The 18,912-nt window shown below is 47.6% G+C and overlaps 1 long non-coding RNA gene across 1 annotated transcript in view; it reads left to right on the top strand.

The window, feature by feature from the left end:
• The first annotated feature begins 806 nt into the window (after positions 1-806).
• Positions 807-18,912, top strand: part of LOC120097393 (uncharacterized) — a 35,815-nt gene continuing 17,709 nt past the window's right edge. Inside the window, exon 1 of the long non-coding RNA XR_015639613.1 lies at positions 807-918. This is a non-coding gene — a long non-coding RNA (uncharacterized LOC120097393). The remainder of the gene's footprint in view (positions 919-18,912) is intronic.

Genomic DNA, 18,912 nt, shown 5'->3' with positions numbered 1-18,912 from the left:
CTAGTCTCTTCCCCTTTCCATTTCAGTCTCCTCCTCTTCCCTCAACCTTTTCTCCCGCCCATCCTTCCTTCTCCTCCAATGACATGCCTCCTTCTATCCTGTACCTGCCCTCACCTGTATTTTACAAATTCAATGGGGAGAAGGTTCTAGTGAAGTCACCTGAGTCCTGAGTACCTGATTAGGCAGCTGTCCTTGGGGCAGTGTAATTAGCATCAAAATACAGATAACTCCAGGTCAAACCACAACAAGAGTCAGTCCTTCCTGGTGAGTCCTAGGGTTTGAACTCCGGTCACCAGGCTTGTGGGCAGCATCTTCACCCAATGAGCCATCATCACTCTGGCCCTATAATGAACATTACTAATGTAAACATCAATGAACAGCTTGCAGCCAATCCTCTGGTTCTATGGTGAGAAGTGAGATTGTCACTGTTGACACTGTAACATTTTGAATGGCTGCTAATGCACTTGAACTCTCTCCTCATTCAGTGATGCAGGAAGGTCCTGTTTGTCCACATCCTGACAGCACCACCCATCAGCTTTCTTCTTACACCACACTGGCAGATGTGGACTGGTATTTTATTATGGTTTTGATTTGTCTTTCCTACTAAATAGACCATTCTGGTCACTTTCTGTTCGCTACTGTGTGTCTTTTTTGGAGAAACATTTATCGAATTCCTGTCCCATTCTAAAGTGTGTACAATTTCTGTTTGTTACTGAATTGTAAGAGGTTCAGAATATACAGAGAAAGAGGTAGGATTCTAGAATCTTATTGTGATGAAATCTAGTCTGTTTTTCTCTTTGGTGCTTGTATTTTGGCTCCAGATATAAGAATCAGTGCCAAGTCCGAGGTTGGTGAACTCCCATGCTTCCTTCTAAGTGTTTTTACATGTTCGGACATTGCTTTGCATGGGGCGTGATGGTAAGGACCCAATTTCATTCTTATGTTTGTGGATATTCAACTGTTCCAGCAACATTTGCTGGTTGGCCTGCTCTTTCTCATTGCATTGTGTTGGCATGCTCGTCAGAAAGCAGCTGACCATACGTGGGGATATGGTTTAGTGATTGATTAGCTGGTCATGCAAGCAGGGGAATCAGAGTCCAGCTCTCCAGAACCCATGTATATACTGGGTGCGTGCAGTAACGTCTACAATCCCATCCTCAAAAGGTGGCAAAAGAAGGCCCTGGGTCACGTTCTCTGGTGAGATCAGCTGTACTAGTGAGTTACAGGTTCATTTACTAAGAGACGCCACCTCAAAAGTAATAAGGTTGAAAAGCAGTTGGGGATTCCTCACATCAGCCTCTGCTTCTAAATGCATGCACACACAGGAGTACAGGTACTCACAGACATGCGTGGATACATACCATATACACAAACACCCTTTAATTGACTATACATGTATAGATTTTGTTTATGGACCCTGAGATCTATGCTATGGATCTATACATTTATTTTTGTGTCGGTACCACGCAGTCTCTGTAGTAAATCGTGACATCAGGAAGTAGGAATTTTCATACTTAATTCTGTCTAGAGATCCTTTTTGGCTCTGCGGGGTGCCTTGTGACTGATTCTATATGAATTTGAAGATCGGCTTTTCAGTATCCATCCTAAAAGGCAGATGTGGTTTTGAGAGGGGTTTGCTGAATGTAGACATCTGTTTGCTGGGGAACCCCAGCCTGTTAACAAATGATGGCTGTGCGGGCATCAAAGCCTGGGGCTTCTTCTGAACTGTAAGTGAGCGCCTTCTTTGCCTGGCAAAAGCTGTGTAGCTCCGTGGAATGCTGGGGCGGGCTCAGAAATTACTTCTATTGGAGACGACCTATTAGGGCACAACAGCAGCTCCCCCGAGGCCAGTCCTCAGCCACTCCACACACCACGAGGTTTCTATTACTTAGTCCAGCACAACTTTAAATACCTCCGGGCACCCTCCACCACTTCCTGTGGAATACTATTTCACAGCCTAATAGATCTTCCTTGGGGAATTTCCTCTCTTACTTAGCCACGTTTCTGGCTACACCCAGGCCCACTGTTTCAAGACCATACCATTCTGGATGGATCTGCCTGCTTGGCGCTCTCATGCTTCACAGCCTCAGAGCCAACCTTCCCCTGAGTTGAGCAAACTCCAGGTGTCAACAACGAAGGCTTGCTAAGGAGACCTTTGGCAAGAGCTGCCGATGTGTTCTTATGCTCTTGAGGGTTCAGATGTGGCCGGTGCAAGCAAACACTGAATTCAGGAGGGTCCATGTCAAGAAGTTGGAAGGGCTTCTCCATAATTTGGAATGAATGACTTGCCCCCTTTTTATGTTGAATGGAATGAGGCCAGGGATAGAGATTTTTTCTAGGCTCTAGTAAGAAGGGCAAGGTGTCACAGATCAGCTCAGGGACCACTTGGCAAGCTCTGGGCATCTCCAGTGCTAAGGAGGGTTCACAGGTTACACTGGAGAGAACCCAGGTGTGTCTGTGTGTGACTCAGAGGAGACTGATGGAGCTTAGTCAAGTGTCTTCCAAGCCTGGGCTCTGGGCTGCTGACTTGTCTATATTCAACTTTCTATAATTGACACCTTTAAGAGTCAGGAATCTACAAAGAGGAGCACATACAGAGGAACAAGCCAGGCTGTGCCATATGGCATGTAGAGCAGGGCAGGAGCCTAGGCTGTCATCGATTCTCTCCGGTATACAACTGAGCCTGGTTTTCTTCACCTGTGAGATAGTGTGGACACATTACAGGGCTTCAAAGACATGGGTAGGTGACTCTAGGTGGGAAAACCTCACTCCATAAATGTTACATTGCTTCCGTTCTTTCTGCTCCTAGATGGCTGATGAGGGCCATTTCTCCAAGCAATTTAGTAAGGCAACTGTCTGCAGTCCCTCTCCTCCCGGCCTCCTGCCCCGCACTGATAAGTTTTATTAGCAAAGAGGGAAGGGATTTTCGATGACTAAATTTCTTTTGGGCTTTTAGAGAGATATTGATGGAGCTGCCTAGTTCCTCAGCTAGCACATCTGCCTGTTAGGATGGCCTGGTGTGCTCTGGGATGGGGCCGAGGGTAGCAGAAATCTTGCTAGCTGGGGAGTGAGGGCTAGGTGACGTTAGTCTCCTGAAGGGGAAACCATATTTTAGGTTTATATACCCTGGGTGCTGGGGAAGCAATTGGAATTTGCTCAGAAACCACAGTAATTCTGCTTGTTTGATAGTAAATGGCTGGAGACAGGCCTGCCTTTGATGGAGTCTCACCTGCCTTTCTGTTCTGCACAATAGGAACCAGCTCTGTGGCCTCCCAGTGCTCTGCTAACCTGGTCTGGAATGGGACTGTGTGTGAATGGGGAGGTGCATACCAGTGTTTGTATATGCCCTTGTAGATAGATATGTATGAATGTGTGTATGCATATATGTTTGTTCTTGTCTGTGGAAATGTGTGTGTACATGTATGGATTGCGTGTTTATGTGTGTACACATTCACATATATGTATAGGTATGATTTTGTGTGTGTGTGTGAATTTGAGGGATACATATTTATGTGTGCATGCAGCCATATAAATGTGTGTGAATGTATATGATCACTTGTGGAGGGGTGCATGTAACTAACTATGTGTATGTGCATGTGCGAGTGTATAAGCATATATGTGGGCAATTGTGTTGGTGTGTGGATACAGTATGAGTTTCAGAGTAGACAAACTCTAGAATGTTTTGAGTGTTTATATGTACATGTATGTGTTTGATGCATATGTGTTTGTTTCTACTTCTTTTTGTGCCAGATCAGACACCCTGCGGAAGGTAAAGCTTCAGGAGTTGGAGGGACACATAGGTAGAGGGACACTCAACCAGCAGCTCCACCCTGTGGGGTACACTGTAGCCTGCATTCTGAGTCTTCTTCCTCACACATTTGTCTGTCTCTTGTCTGCTTACCACAAGAAGCTTTCCAATGTATACTCTTAGCCTATGCCTCCAAGGGAGTTCTTTCTCTAGGCTTCACTCAAAGCCAGTATTATGAATTCCGTCATGGCCTGGCCCAGGCTCTGTCTTTACACTGTATTTCCCTCCAAGGACTGGCAGGTGGTTAGTCCCCCTCTGTCTTCCAGGGCCTTGTACTCTCAAGTACCTCATGGGAGCTCAACTCACGTGTGTGGAGGGAACCAATAAACAGCACTCTTAAGTGTTCTCATCTGTAAATTGGAGGTAAAGATGCCTCTCAGAGTTCTGGGGAATGGGACAAAGTATTGAGCAACACAGGGAATGATACACAGTGTTGAACAGCTATCCACCCCATTGTCTGGGGCCTGTAGGCACTGAGACCTTTGATGACCCCTCACCTGCCATCAGGGTGGAAAGCAGGTACAGGGCTTGGAAGGTCCTGTTTGAAATCTCATTTTCACCCTGAGTGAAGCATCTCACACTCTGGGTTCATTTCCCTAACTGTGGGAGAGCCCCCAAGTGCTAGGACCAGCCTCACAGAGCCTACCGCACACCAGGTACCAATCAAAATTAGACGGACAAAGGAGCCATCCAGGGACATAGCACTGACTGGAGTGTGTGTGTGTGTGTGTGTGTGTGTGTGTGTGTGTGTGTGTGTGTGTGTGGTGCAGGGCAGGTCCAGAAACTTAGAGTAGATAGTAGTGAGCAAAGCCTTGAGATAGAGGAGCTAGGAACTTAAAGCTGTGGCCGAACCTGCTGGGAGAAGAGAATGACCCAATGACTTGGTGTGCCATTAGCATTCTGCTGCTGCCTACCACGCTGTCAGAAGCCCGGTGACTTAACACCGTCCTCACTTGTTAGTGGTGGCTGCTACAGGATGCATGCTATGGAGGATTTAACTGGAATCTCCACTCAGGCTGTGTTCTCATCTGGGGTGACTTTTGCCCTCTATCTCCCTCAAGTCCTTGAAAGAATTTTCACTGCAGTTCTGGAACTGAGGTTACCATTTATCTTCCTGGCCCTTGGCCAGTCTCAGCACCCAGAAGGAGCCTGTAGGCAGAGTCTAGTCTCATGTCCCCCTGGCCACCACTCAACACAGCTGCCTCTTCTTCCTTCTCAGGAAGTGCTGTCACCTGATGAAGTCAGGCCTATCCAGTCTAAGCTCTTCTCTCATTTGCCTACACTTCAATCATGTCCGTGAAATCCTTTCACCTTTGCCCCAGATGCGCTCTAACCATGTCTACTGCAGCACGTCACAGGCTTAGGTTCTAGTTGGCTCATAGGAGGAAGATTGAGCCAGGATTATGCACCGAGGCTGCTGGGAAGCTGCCATGATTCTGTCAGCAGTTGAGGAAGCTGTCCTGTCTGGCTGTGAGGCCACAATTGTGAGCTTTCCTGCCTGTTCCTGCACTGGCAGGGCCAGCAGAGCAAATGTGGCTTTTAGGACCTGATGGCATACAAGGAGCTTTAGCCGGACCCAGCCGGGAGGAAACTGTATTGTAACCATGGCTAAAGAAACAGTCGTGCGTTTCCACAATGTACCAGAGTGTTCTAGAAGGAAGAGGTTGGAAGCAGCTAAACTGGGGCCATGGATGGCAGTTTTGAGTCTCCCACCCATGGAGGAAGTGTGGAGATCATTGGGCCAGAGTCTCTTATCATATCATATCTAGGGCTAGGATCTGTTTTATAAGGTTGATCTGCTAGCTCCCAAGCTCTGGATGTCCTCCTAAGAATGACAGAAACAGGTTCTTCATACCCCAAATAGAACCCGAATGTTGGCCCTACCAAAGCAGGAGCCGAAGCCGTGCCCTGTTCGTGGCCACAGTGCCAGGTCTAGAGATGTTCTCTCAGATAGCACATGATACTCGCTAAATATTTGTTCAGAGGATGAGGGAGTAAGCCCTTGACTCCGGGGAAACTTAACTCTAATATCAAAGAGAACTCATCTCTTTGAAAGTACATTCCCACAAAGCACCAGTGGAGCCCAGGATGATTCTGCTTGCTTCGATCAACGGTCTCCTTACATGCCTGGGCCGTGAAGGTGAAATGACTCACATTTACAATAATGGCCAAGAACATCCGTGCGCATGACTCCTTCAAGTCTGAGAGTGAATTAACCCATAACCACTGCAATCAGCCCACAAGTGAGGAGCGGTATAGACTCTGCTGGTTTTCTAGCCCCCACACACGGGGGTGCAGGGCCTGTGCTGGCTCCGGAGCCTGTGTGATTTACACAGTCACTCTCATGAAGCAGGCTCGTGGAGGGATATCTCCTCCAGGCAGTGATGATGCAGTGATTACCAGCTCACCTTCATGCTCATGCAGGAAGCTCTGATTGCAGCCAGAGAGTGACTAGAGGCTGGGCTTCCTCCCCTGCTGGAAGAGGGTGGAAGATGTCTGATGGCATTCGCCACAGCATCCCTTCTGATTAATCAGGCTGCTCCAATCTGTGTGGGAGAATAGCTCCAGGAAGGAAATCTGCCTAGAGAGTCACTCTGTGTCTTGTGCCTTGTGCAGGTGAACTCAAAGCAGAGGCAGAATCTCTTGTGAGGACTCTTAGGATGGGGACACTCTTTTTATAACAGAAATGACAGACACACAGGGAATTTTACTTCCCAGAAATTCCTAGGAGTCAGAAAGCCCAGGGACCAGCCTTCGTGCTTTGCTTTTGAGAGAGGTGATTTCCAATTTGTGATCCTCTTAAGTGTTGGGATGACAGTTCTTTACCATTACATTTGGCATCGAGGTGATTTTATGAAGAGGTGAGCGTCTAACCTTTGGGATCTCCTGTGTTCCTGCTTGACACTGTTTCTACTGCTTATTAGTTCTTGAGGTTGGGAGAGCTATGAGGCTATGAGTGGCCTTTTGTCATTGTTGCTGCTGTTCACAGAAACTCTGTAGAACCTGACTGGGTCCCTTAGTGGGTTTCGGATGAATGGCACCATATTCCCTCATTGACCACACCCCAACAATAGTAGCAAAGGTAGTGTGGTCCTGCTGTGATGTGAGCATGATCCCAGGTTCACATGTTGGGAATGTGACTACTCCACACAACCATGGAAGGGTGCCCAGCTCATGAAGTTTACACCCCACCCCCGTGGATGGGTCTATGCCCATTCTAAAGGGATTTGAGGGCACCAGGCAGATCCCTAGCCACCTCTCGCTATGTGGTGCCCTGTGCCATATTATAGTGCATTAAGTGGGGCCTTACTAGATGCAGCCCTCAGTCATCAGGCTTGCTTGCTTCCATGAGCTTAAGAAATAAATCTCTGTTCCTTCTACCTTACTTGGTCTGTAATGTTCTGTCACAGTGGCAGATATGGACTAGGGTGTGTCCTATAAAGACTCTTAGAATGTTGCCAGTGTTAGCATGGGGAATCTTACAGAGATATTCTCCTAGGCAACCAGCAGTGAACTTGTTAGTTTCACCAAAAATTGTGGAATTACATAAAGAATGCTACCACCCAGGCCATGAAGAGTCTGAAAGTTCTAGTGTTCTGGCCTTTGCAGAGGAGTCATACTTGAACAGAGTCAGAACTTGGGCAGGGAAAAGCTACTGGCTGCAGGGAAGAGGGCAAAGACATGGCAGGGATACTGTCCAGTCTGGACCCTAGGTTCCAGGTAAGTCTTTCCCCACTGCCTCCTGGCTTCATGGCAGCTGTATCAGGATCTTCTGCTTCTTGTGTTGCATTGTGCAGTGTTCCTTCACCGTCCTTCATCTCAGTCTTCCTGTTGAGCCATCATCACCTTTGGTTCTTTGAGGGCTTTTCCCACCACTCTGGACCAAACCATTAAGACACGAGTCTGTCTAGAAAAAAAAATTAAAAAGAGAATGTCATTCTTTGTATCAATCATGGGTCAATACCTCCTCTCTCTTTAGAAGACAGATTGAGCACAGACCCCAAAACCAAGGGAGCCAGTGAGAGAGAGGCTCTGTGAAAGGCAAGGTCCTTCCTGGTCTCAGAACATTTGCAGCAAACCACCCAGAAGCCTGCCAAGCAACTGAGGAGTTTTTAATCATTGTTTCTCTCTTCTGGGGAGGAAAAAAAAAAGAGTCATTTGAAGCCTGGTAACAAAGATCTGTGTGTTCTTCCCCCATGCCAAACCGTAAACACCACCTCCCCCAGCTCCGCATAATGGTGCTCATATGCCACAAGCAGAAAGCCTTGGGGTGGCACAGGAGAACTGCAGATACCAGCAATGCCAGCAGGCTGAGGTGCATGCTGCAGAATCCGACAGAGCAATGGTGCCCATGGGCTTTTGGTGCAAACCCAAGAACTTGTCAGAGAGCTCCATACTTTACTCAACACAGGGACTCCCTGTGGGCCCAAGGCAGTGTTTCTTGTTAGGCAGCTGTGGGGGTGGGAGCCCAGGTGGCATAGGTGCGCCCTGGAGAGGACTGCAGGTGTCCTCTGGGCTGGAGGAGTCTTTCTTCCTACTGATCAGACCATATTTTTCTTCTTACCTTTGTCCTACTCTCTGGTGGATGGCACAGCTAAATGCCTTCCTCCCAAGAGGCATCATGGACTCGACTTCTTGTGAGAATAATTCCTTTGGGGCTAAAGAAGAAACATATGGGAGGTCTTCATGGAAGTGAGTGTGCCCCAAGTACTCAGCACCCCCGTATGGGGTTAGACGGAGTAGATGATAAGGATGTAGACAGAGGTCTGATTTCCTGCATACAAATCCTAAGCACCAATGGAGTGGGTGTGGCAAGTTAATTCCCATTTCAAACTTGAATGTCCTAGAGCCTGGAAGTCTTGTCCTTAGTGCTAAAATGATGACAGCCGGTATTAGTACTACCCTTTTTAAAATCCGTGTCAGCAGGCAAGCGACATTCATATTGTAGCTACTATGCCAGGAGAATGTGGCTGTGCTCAAGTCATCAATCTTTCTCCCCTCAGGTAAGCCAAAAATATTAGCTGAGATGCTACATTGGATCCATTTAGAGGAGTTCCTGGCACCATGTTAGTTATATATGGGCTGGTGTGATGGCCAGGGCCAGAGCATTTACCTGGTGCATGTGAGGCCCTGGATCCATTCTCAGACCTGAAAAAAAATAAAAATTAAAAAGTTGTCTCTGGGTTCTTCCTTAATGCAGGGATGGAGGCCTGCCTGCCGTGCAAGCTATTGTACAAGACGGGTACTTGGCAGGATGCGTGCAAGGCCTGAGAGAATCATAAATTACTTGCTCAGCACAAAAGGAGGGAAGAAAGCAAGCCGGAATGATTAGTCAGGGGTGATACAAACAGGAGCAGCCTGAGGACCAGGACCAGCCCACACCACGAGCTCCTGGCTGTACTGCCCCGAGAGGGATGCAGTCTGTCCCGAGAGATTCCTGTCAGAAAACTACAACCTGGGAACTAGGAGAGGGGCCCTCTGCAGAATACCTGTCTGTGCAGGGAATGGCCAGTGGAGGGACAGAAGGAAAGACTGAAGAAAGTCACAGACCACAGAGACATGACACCTGAACGTAATGTGTAAAGCTGGGCCAATTGACCAGACCAGGACTAGGGGAAATGAACACAACCAAATTACTTGGACAATGGGTAAAACTGTAATATGGTCTGTAGTCTAGATATAGCCCTATAGTGTTGTTTTAGCCTTTAATTCAGAGCACTGATCTATGCTTACATTACTGAACATTTCCAGTCTTAGAAAGCATATATCAGCACAGTGTACTTGGATTCATGCTCAAATATTTAGGGAAAAGGGGGGCTTCAAATTCTCAAATGCTTGAAAAATTGTATAGCCTATATAATTATGCCCAAATATGTACATTTCTGAACTATATTAATGCAAAATACATTATACACATATGTCGATATTTTATGATCATGGTATACATCATTTTTTTCTGAAATACATGTGTGTGAGCATGATATGCAAAAACACAGACATATGGTGGGAGAGAAAAAGATGAAAAGAATATGTTTCAGCTCTGTTATTAAGTCAAGGTAATAAGGCTACCACCATTCTCCTGGTCCTTTACAGGTTTGCCTGCTTGGAGACATTAACTGAAACCTTACAGAGTGTACTTCTTGACTTAGCATGAAATCCTGACACTCATGTATATTGCTGAGTAGAGGAGTAGTTTGCTCATTTTCATGGTTGAGTAGAACTCTGTTGTTCCTGTACCTACTCACATGCATATGGGCTGTTTCCTTTTTTTTAAATCACTGTAGCAGAAAGCATATATACATGTTTGTGTGTTGGTTCATAGGAATGTAGTTGTTACCTTATCTATCATGCAATTTTAGCATCCCATGTTAGTGGGTCTTGGCAATATCACAAATTGATTGGACCTTTTTTTAAAAAACAATCTTTCATCAGCAATGCTGAAGCATTCCAGTTATTCTGTACCCTTGCCAACACTTGGTTTTGTCAGCCCTTGGAGTTTAGTCATTCTAAAATGTGTATGACAGTATCTTATCTCAGACTTAATTGAAATTTCGCTGATGGCTCCTGAAGCTGAGTTCTTTCTGTCTGTTGACTACTCAGATATGTGGTTCTATAAAGTGACTATCCAGACTTTTTGTCTGTCTTCCTGTGTCATGTCTTATTGATTTGAAAGGTTCTTTATATATTCTGGGCAGAACTCCTTTGTCAGACACACTGACTAGGAATGTACTCTTGTTCTGTGATCTGCTTTTCCAGTTTTTCATGATTTTTTTGATAAGTTTTTAATTTTCATGACATACAAACTATTTACACATTCCCCCATAATCCTACCATTTAACCTTTATAATACTCTTAAAGGATTAAACCAAAGAGATAATGAAGTATGATTTCAGGTAGATCCTAATTCTAGATTCCAATTGGAAGGGTCCTGGCCAGAGGGCCTGCAGTCAAACTCCCTTCTTCTTGGGCCTTCGAGGGATGGAGGTGCTCAGGGACACTAGTGGGAGAGGTGTGTCCACTATTGTACCTAGGATTCTGAAGTCTAGCCTTCTCAGCTGAATCCTGTCTCAAGGCTACAGGGGCACATAAAGTCCTGAACAGAGAGAATGCTCTGTGAGACAGTGATGCAGACAAGGAAACAGTGAACTCTGAGGGTGACAATCCCTCTGAAGGGAAAGTCAATGGAGGCTTCCCAGAGGAGGGAGGGAACTGTTAAAATGGGTTCTATTGGCCTCATAGAAGCCTTCCACACAGACAAGGCAGAGTATTTCAGATAGACAAATACCCAAGACCCACAGGAGCTGGAGGTCTTGGTAAACTACTATGTAGAATAAGACTGGAAAAAAGGACCAGCCACTTCCTATGCCAATCTCCCCACCTAAAAAGCAGAAGGTTTGAATCCACAAAGTCCTGGCTAACATGTCCCAGTACTGATGATTCACAGGCTCTGTCACTGTGTCTACTGTTCTGAGAGATGGAAGGGTAGGGGTTGGGGTAATCAGTACTGGAAGGTCCTATAGAGGAGGAGGCCCTGAGGCTGGCCAGGAATACCTCTGTCTTTCAGTGGCTGTTTCTGGATAAGCACAGCCTTGCACAACCCTAGGTCTCTCATAAGTGGAGAATTGAGTAAGTCAGACCCGCAAGTGTCCTTAATGGAGTTCAATTTCTTAAAAACAAAAACAAAACAAAACCAACCTTTTATTGGTCTTTAGTGAATTTCACATCATGCACCCCAATCCTACTCATCCCCCCACCATCTCCTTGTACTTACCCTTGTAATCTCTCCCCTCAACAAAGAAAAATCTCCTATCATTGTTGAGGCTGTGGTGTGTCTCAGTGTATTGCACAATATAGTTTTTCTCCCACATTTGCTTGCAAATAAATGTTTGTAGCAATGAGTTGTTGGTCTGTCATGAGGCCTGTAGTTCCTGCTATTCTATTGATACTAAAACCTCACTGGGGCTCCTCTTGGATGTCCTGTTGTTGCCCTGTGGTGGAGATTCTATAGTTTTGGATAGGTAGGGCAGCTCCTTCATGAACTCCAGTAGTTCACTGATGAGGTAGATGTTGGAATGAGCCAATTCAAAGCCCTGGATCTGGGACTAAGAAGGATCTGAGCTGGTCAGGTCCTGCTCTTTCACTGGGCAGCACAGTAGAGCTGACCCTGGTGGTGGGGGCACGAGTGAGCAGGCTCCAAGGGTATGAGTGTGGGTGAGCTGGCCCCACAACTTGTCTGCCTTGTGGTGACATGGGCAAGGGAGAGATGATCCCCATGACCACCCCTTGCCACCAACAGCAGGGGGGACATCTGGTCTCTAGGTCATCAGGGTAGCAGAGCTGGACTTGCCCTTCATCTGCTGCAGTGCCCTGGAAAGCAGGCACTGTACCTCACCTGGGCAGTACAGTAGAGCTGGCCCTGGATGGGAGGCTGGTAGGTGAGCCAGCTGGAGGGTGTAAGTGTGGGAAGGCTGGCTCAGCCTCTTGTCTGTTGGGAGGTGACACAGATGAGAGAGATTCTCTCTTCTTCTTCCTTGGCCCTCACCATCTGCAACAGGCAGGAAAGTTGGTTCAGGGTCATGAGAGTGGGAGAAGTGGCCATGTCCCTCACCAACTGCAACATTCAGAAAAGTGGTCCCTGGACCTTGCTTCGGCATCTGGATAGAGCTGGGCCTGGTAGTGGGGGATGCTAGTGCACCAGCCCCAAAAGCATGACATTTAATTTCAACTGTAGATTTTCAACTATAGCAACTCAGGGAATTTAGAGGCAAGACCAGTCCTGGGGAGGCAGGAAGGGATATAGAGCCCAGGAGACACTGGCTTCTTTCTCTCTGAGGAACTCCTGTCCCAACATCAGAGTCTGACCACGACTCCCACGCTGCATTCATCCATTAGGGGATATGAGTGGCCAAAGATGTGCTGTCTCCTAAGGAGGCAGGGGAGGAGAGGAGAGCGACAGTCACTTTGGGCACTTTGAACTCAGCTCTCTCTACTCTTAGAAGTGTTTAAGTCATCTTCTGAATCAGGGACCCCCAGGGTACAGGTTTTCTACATTCTGGGTTTCTAGGTATCTCCCAGGTATACACACATGAAGGAGGGGAGGCAACACAAACATAGATAGGCACAGACACACAGACAGATACAGACAGACAGACACACACACAGACACACACACACACAGACCCATACACAGACACATACAAATGGACACACACAGAGGTACCAGTACACACACAGGAACACACATGGGGGGAGACAGACACACTGTCCTACACAGGCATAGATGCACAAAAGGGATACACACACACGCAGAGATAGACACACAAAAAAGAGACACATATACAGAGGGACATGTGCACATAGACAGACAGACAGACACACTTGTACACTCTACACTGCTATTCAGGGATCCTCAAGCCAGTCCTGCAGTGGTTCTGTCCTTGCTGATTGGACCCCTGAATCAGACCAGAGGCTCTATCTCCTCTCTCCTCCCCACTTCTTGCTTCTGCTCTATCTTAAACTTGCCATGCCTGCTTGGGTGCCATCCTTCGCCTTGGAAGTAGGAGAAAAGTTGTGGGACTCCTGGTCCTGACCAGATCTTGGTCTAGGCAATCTACCTATTCCAAAAGCCCTATCTCCAGAATCCTTGTGTTACCTCTGTGTCAGCAATGCATCCTAGTGTGATAAGTGAACTCCTGCACAGTGAACAGATACTCAAGTGTCATGGTAGCTTAAATCTCAGCCTGGGGTACTGTTGGGGCAGCCACAGATGAAACCTTTCTCTTCTCCAAGCCTCAGTTTTGCCACCCACAAAGCGGGATTTATACCCAGCTCTGAGCTTTGCTGAGTTCTGTGTAGAAGGACAGCCTCTAGTTCAAGAGATGCTTTGCATGGTCCTGTGTGCTAGGCCTGGGTGCAGAAGCACAGTACCTTTGTACCTGATTTTCCTGTCCCCTTCCCTTCATCCAATGAGATGTTGGAGGCCCCGGGAAAGAGCCTGGATTATTTTCTTCTGGATAGCAGGGATAGTGTGGCTGGGCTTTGGTGTGGCTGTCGCAAGAACAAGTGTGCAGAGCGAGTCAGTTGTGGCATCCTGGGATGGGAATGAGATGCCAGGTTCAGCAGCCGGCTCTTGGATAGCAATACAGCAGGGAAACAGCTACAGATCCTTAAACTCTGAGCCTCCAGCCAGCTCCTTACCAGTGGGGCAAGGTCTGGCTTAAGCTCAGAAAGGAAAATTCAGGCAAGTTTCAGGGCTCACGGGCTGCGGGGTAGGAGCAGTAGGATAGGTGAGCAAAATCACAGCATGAGGACTCAAAGGCAGACTTATGTGGACATGAAGAGGCAATCTGACTCACAGAATAGTGATGGAGTAGAGGTAGGGTGAGGTGAGAGGTAGAAAGTGGAGGAGGAATTGGCTTATAGCTACACTGGGCCCTGGCCTGAGGTCTGGAAACATCACCTGCACTCTGAACATTCAGCATACTAGTTTACCTGATTCTTTCAGGCCCATTTTATAGATTAGGAAAACTGAGGCTTAGTGGAGTCTTATCTAACAGTACCTAGGAACAGAGGTATGATGAGAACCCAAGGTGACCACTTCTTCTTGCCACTCAACTCTGGCCCCACCCACTCAGTATTTTCTTCACCTCCTAACAGACTCAGCAGTGAACACAAAACTAAGACAGCCCATATCTGGGGATGTGATATAAGCCAAACCAGGCCATGCCATCCCCCTAAATGTCTCAATCATCTGGCCTGTGGAGAACCACATCCAACTTTTAGCTGTCATGTCAGTATTTCTAGTGTACAGCTGCATAGGTAGGGGAAGATGCCTCACCTCTGTCCCCCAAAGAGAACGGGCATGGTCAGCAGAAGATAGTCCTTGGGGGCAGCAGGGAGGAAAGGAACTCAGAGAAAAGTGAAGAGGGGCCATGGGGCAGGAAGTAGTAGGCTCAGGACCAATCAGCTCCAGGGAGGGTCCAAATGGGGCTATCTTCAGCTGACTGACAGCTCATCTCACCCAGAACTGTCTGGCGTGTATAAGATACCCTGGAACTCGACTGGACTCTCTTCCTGCTTTCACTGGCCCTTGTTGCTGGAACAACTGGCCCTAGACTTGGAAGTCCCAGGTGTATCCAGATCAGAAGCAGGAAGACAAACATTTTCAGGGCTGTTCCCTAGCAACCCGAGCTGCTGGCCACAGCTGCAAGTCCACAGCTGATGCCTTTCCATCCATTTGCAGGAGACATTGGTGTTAGGTGCTCTGAGGTGCTCCAGGAGGCTTCTTAATGTCTCTCCAATGATCCAAGAAGCCATTTGCTTAGAAAATCTCCCTCCTCCCATTTCCCTCCCTTCTCCCACCCCCACCCTATCAGCCAGCTCTTAGCACAGTGAACACTGCAGCAGCCGAGCTCCGAACAGAACCGGAACCCCGGGTGGCTTAACGAACAAAGCCCTAGATTCATGGCAGGGGCTTCTGTTTAGGGTGACTTTCTCAGTCGTGATGCTGCCCACCCTGGGCTCTACTGGGAGAGGGTGGGAGGGAGGGATTGGAACAAGAAGACAAGATGCACAAGAAGCCCAGTGCCAAGCAGAGTGGAGGGGGAGGGGAAGGGGAGGAGAGGCAGGAGGGGAGGAAGCAGAGCAGGGAGGAGGAGAGAGGCCACTCATTTATTTATTATGATGCCAGTTGTAGCGTTGGTCTCATGTGTGGGGAGCAGACTGTATTTTATGTTTTAATCCTCCAAGCTGTGTGTGTGGGCTGGGGATAATTATGTTGAAAAATGTGGCTAATATGTGGAAGGCTCTTTTTGTGGGGACGGGAATACTTCAGTGGAATATCTTCCTCCTGGCAACCAAGGCCTTTTCCAGAAGCTGCTCAGAGGTGCCAGTAATTGGGAGCATGGTGGAAACCTGTACCCTGCCCCCAGCTGGCTCGGTGCTCTCCTGCTATAGAGAGTCCTGGCATCTGAGGAGTTGGGCTGCACCTCCCCACCCCCCAACTCCCAACCTGCCACACCACCAGCCCCTGTGGGTGACAGACAAGAGATAAATGGGAGGTCTGATTGCTTTCCTAGCTGAAGCCTTGGAGCCTGTCCCCTCCCACACATGCACACTGAAGAATGCAGGAGGGAGGCACAGGTATTCAGTCCCTCCCCTACATACACAATACCTGTTTGTCCACACATGAAACACGTATGAAGTGTACTCATACATTCACACTTAACCCACCCATGTCATACATAGTCATTCACACACACAGACGCACAGACTCACTCATGCCTTCCCACATGCAGCACTCAGCATGCTCACACACATTCATCCACACATAACCGCACACACACGTCCATGCGGCACACACATGCAGATCTGCACAGACTTACATGTTTTGCCCACTGTGGTACATGTGTGTGTCCAAACCCTTTTTAAGTCCTCTCTCACGCACACCGTCATGTATATTCATACTCACGTCAGCATGTACACTGCAGCTCACGTGGGCTGATGTTTGTGAAATGCTGTCAGAAATAGTGCCAGGGACATTTTTATTTGGAATTTTTTTTAAAAATTGACATCTGCCTCCCTTAAAAGGCCACAGAAAACAGCCCCATCCCTGCCATCCTGGAAGTTTGTTTTTTAGCACACAGGCCTTGGTGACTGTGTGGCGCTTTAATTCAAGCCACATGGCCGGCATGCAGACTTTCCCCTGGCTCATGCGTTCTGCTCATTTGATGCCTGTTTACTCAGAAACTGCAGATCCAGTGGAAAAAACACTCCAGCCTGCTGTGGTGCCAATTAGCCTCTCTTCCCACGGTGGGCCAGCCTCCCTTCAGGAGGGGATGCACAGGGCGGACAGTGAGGTCCTCTGAGAGGCTGGCTCTGATGAATAGGGTTTTGGTTCCCTGGGGACTTGGCGGGTTATTTTGTAGAAAATTGAATTTCTTGGTAAGTTAGAAGATGTGCTAATGAGTACTAATGTGTGGCCAGGAGGGCTGAGGGTAGGCTCAGGCTTGGGTACCAGCTGGGTCAGCTCTACCTCTGCCTTTGGGACCTCCAGCTCTACCCACCTGCTGCCTCCTCCTGGCCCAGGTACAGGTCCACCCACCAGCATGCTATTTGTCCCTGGCACTACCCTGTCTCATGCACAGACCATCATAAGTCCCTTGAGTCCATGATGAAGCTAAGTTTCCCTCTCTACCTCTGTCAGTACTGAAGCATTTGAGACTACCTGCAGCTTGCAGAATTGGACCAGAGTTGTTCAGCCTGGTGCTGAATGTTGGAATTTTTGTCTGAAAAGTTTTGTCATCAGACCTATGAATAACTCGTTTTCCAACTTCCTAAGATGTTTTAAGATGTTCCGTCAGTGCGACCAGGCCTGGTCATCCTCCACTAAGTCCCTGGCCCGCCTTATCACCCCTCTTGGTGGTCCTTAGACAGTAAGTTGTAGAAAGACAGGTACTAGGGCCTGAGGTCCCTGCTATATCTCATGTATATGTGTGGGAAAGCCACCCCAACATTGTCTGCTAAAAAAATAAACGAGAGAAACACATGTCTATATCCCACTCCTTACCAGGTCATTTCTTTGCCGCTCACATGCTGGGATTAAAGACATACTCTGTTAGCCAAACGTAATAGTGCAGAGTTTAAATTCCAGCACTCGGGAGGCAGAGGCAGGTGGATCTCTGTGGGTTTCTGTAGACCAGCCTGGTTCCAGGACAGCCAGGGCTACATAGCGAAACCTTGTTTCCCCTGTCCCCAAACCAGGACAGTAAGTATCACTTCTATGGATGCAATGCTGTGAATGCATGGTATAGTGATCAAATAAAGGCAATAATGTTTCTATCCCCTTAGATCCTGTCCAGTCTGCGGTGGGTAGAACATTCAAAGAACTCTCTTGTGGTGATTTTAAGATCTACAATATTATTGTTAACTACAATCATCCAATTGTTCACAAAAACAGTGTATCTTACTTCTCCAATGTAGGAATTACCCTGGCTTTGCTGTCTAAATATGCTGTATATAGATTATTATTGTGTTTTTAAGGCTTTGCTACGTGTCTTTTTTTGTGGGGGAGTACATGCAGTCACACATGTGTACATATGTGTATGTGTGTGTGTGAGTGTACGAGAGAGAGAGAGAGAGAGAGAGAGAGAGAGAGAGAGAGAGAGAGAGGGAAGAGAGAGAAGAGGGGGGGGGAGGGTTGGGGAGAGAGAAAGTGGAGGAGGCAAACAATCGAAGTCAGGTGCCCTCATTATTGCCTGCTACCTACTTTCACTGAACTTGGAGTGCACCACTTGCCTAAGGCCACTGAGCTCCAGGGAATCCTCCTGTCTCTACTTCCCTCTGCTGGGATTACAGGTGCACGCCCCCAGCACATAGCTTTTTACACGTGTCCTGGAGTCTGAACTCAGATCCTCCTGCTTGCACAAGTACCTTCTGACCTAGCCACCTCCCCAGCTCCTTGCCATGTGTTGTTTGAGTATTTTAGATGTGTGTGTTTCTATGCAAAGCACACAGCACTGGACTTTAGAAAGACAAGCAAGCTGAGGCTCAGAGAGGCAGAACAGCTCGCTTGGCTCACACAGCCTCTACTTGCTGTGTTTTTGCCAGATCCCCACTCCTGAACTAGAGGTGAAATCCCTTTTCCTTCACCAGCATCAGTTCTTCACAATCTGCCCAGTCCATTAGTGAAGTGTGAAGAATAGGGAAGAAGGCCCTGTTGGCCAGCCATGGAATATCTCTCCCTGACACACCAAAGAGGGCTATTTTCACCTCTGCCATGTAACGTTGAGTATACATGTCTTTCTGCCTCTGCGCCCATACCTATAAAATGTCTTTCGTTCCCTCCCTCTAGGGATGTGAGATACTAGTTAATTTTTTTCCAACCCTCTAAGTAATTTCTCTGTACCTGATTTGCGTGTTCCCAGCCCAGGACCGTCTATTCACTTTAAACCACTGCCCAAGCTCACTTTTGCATTAGTATTTGAACACCTTGTCCTGCAGACCTGTACACAGCAGGATATTAAATGTACCATGCCCTTTTCTGAGAAGCAGCTCTACAGCATGCTCAAATCCCTACCTTGTATGTGGCTACTGGGTTTTAGGAG

The sequence above is a fragment of the Rattus norvegicus genome, chromosome 16, assembly GCF_021556685.1.
Source record: "Rattus norvegicus strain SHRSP/BbbUtx chromosome 16, alternate assembly SHRSP_T2T, whole genome shotgun sequence".
In the NCBI taxonomy this organism is placed as follows: Eukaryota; Metazoa; Chordata; class Mammalia; order Rodentia; family Muridae; genus Rattus; species Rattus norvegicus.
This window is presented reverse-complemented; position numbering and strand designations above follow the sequence as displayed.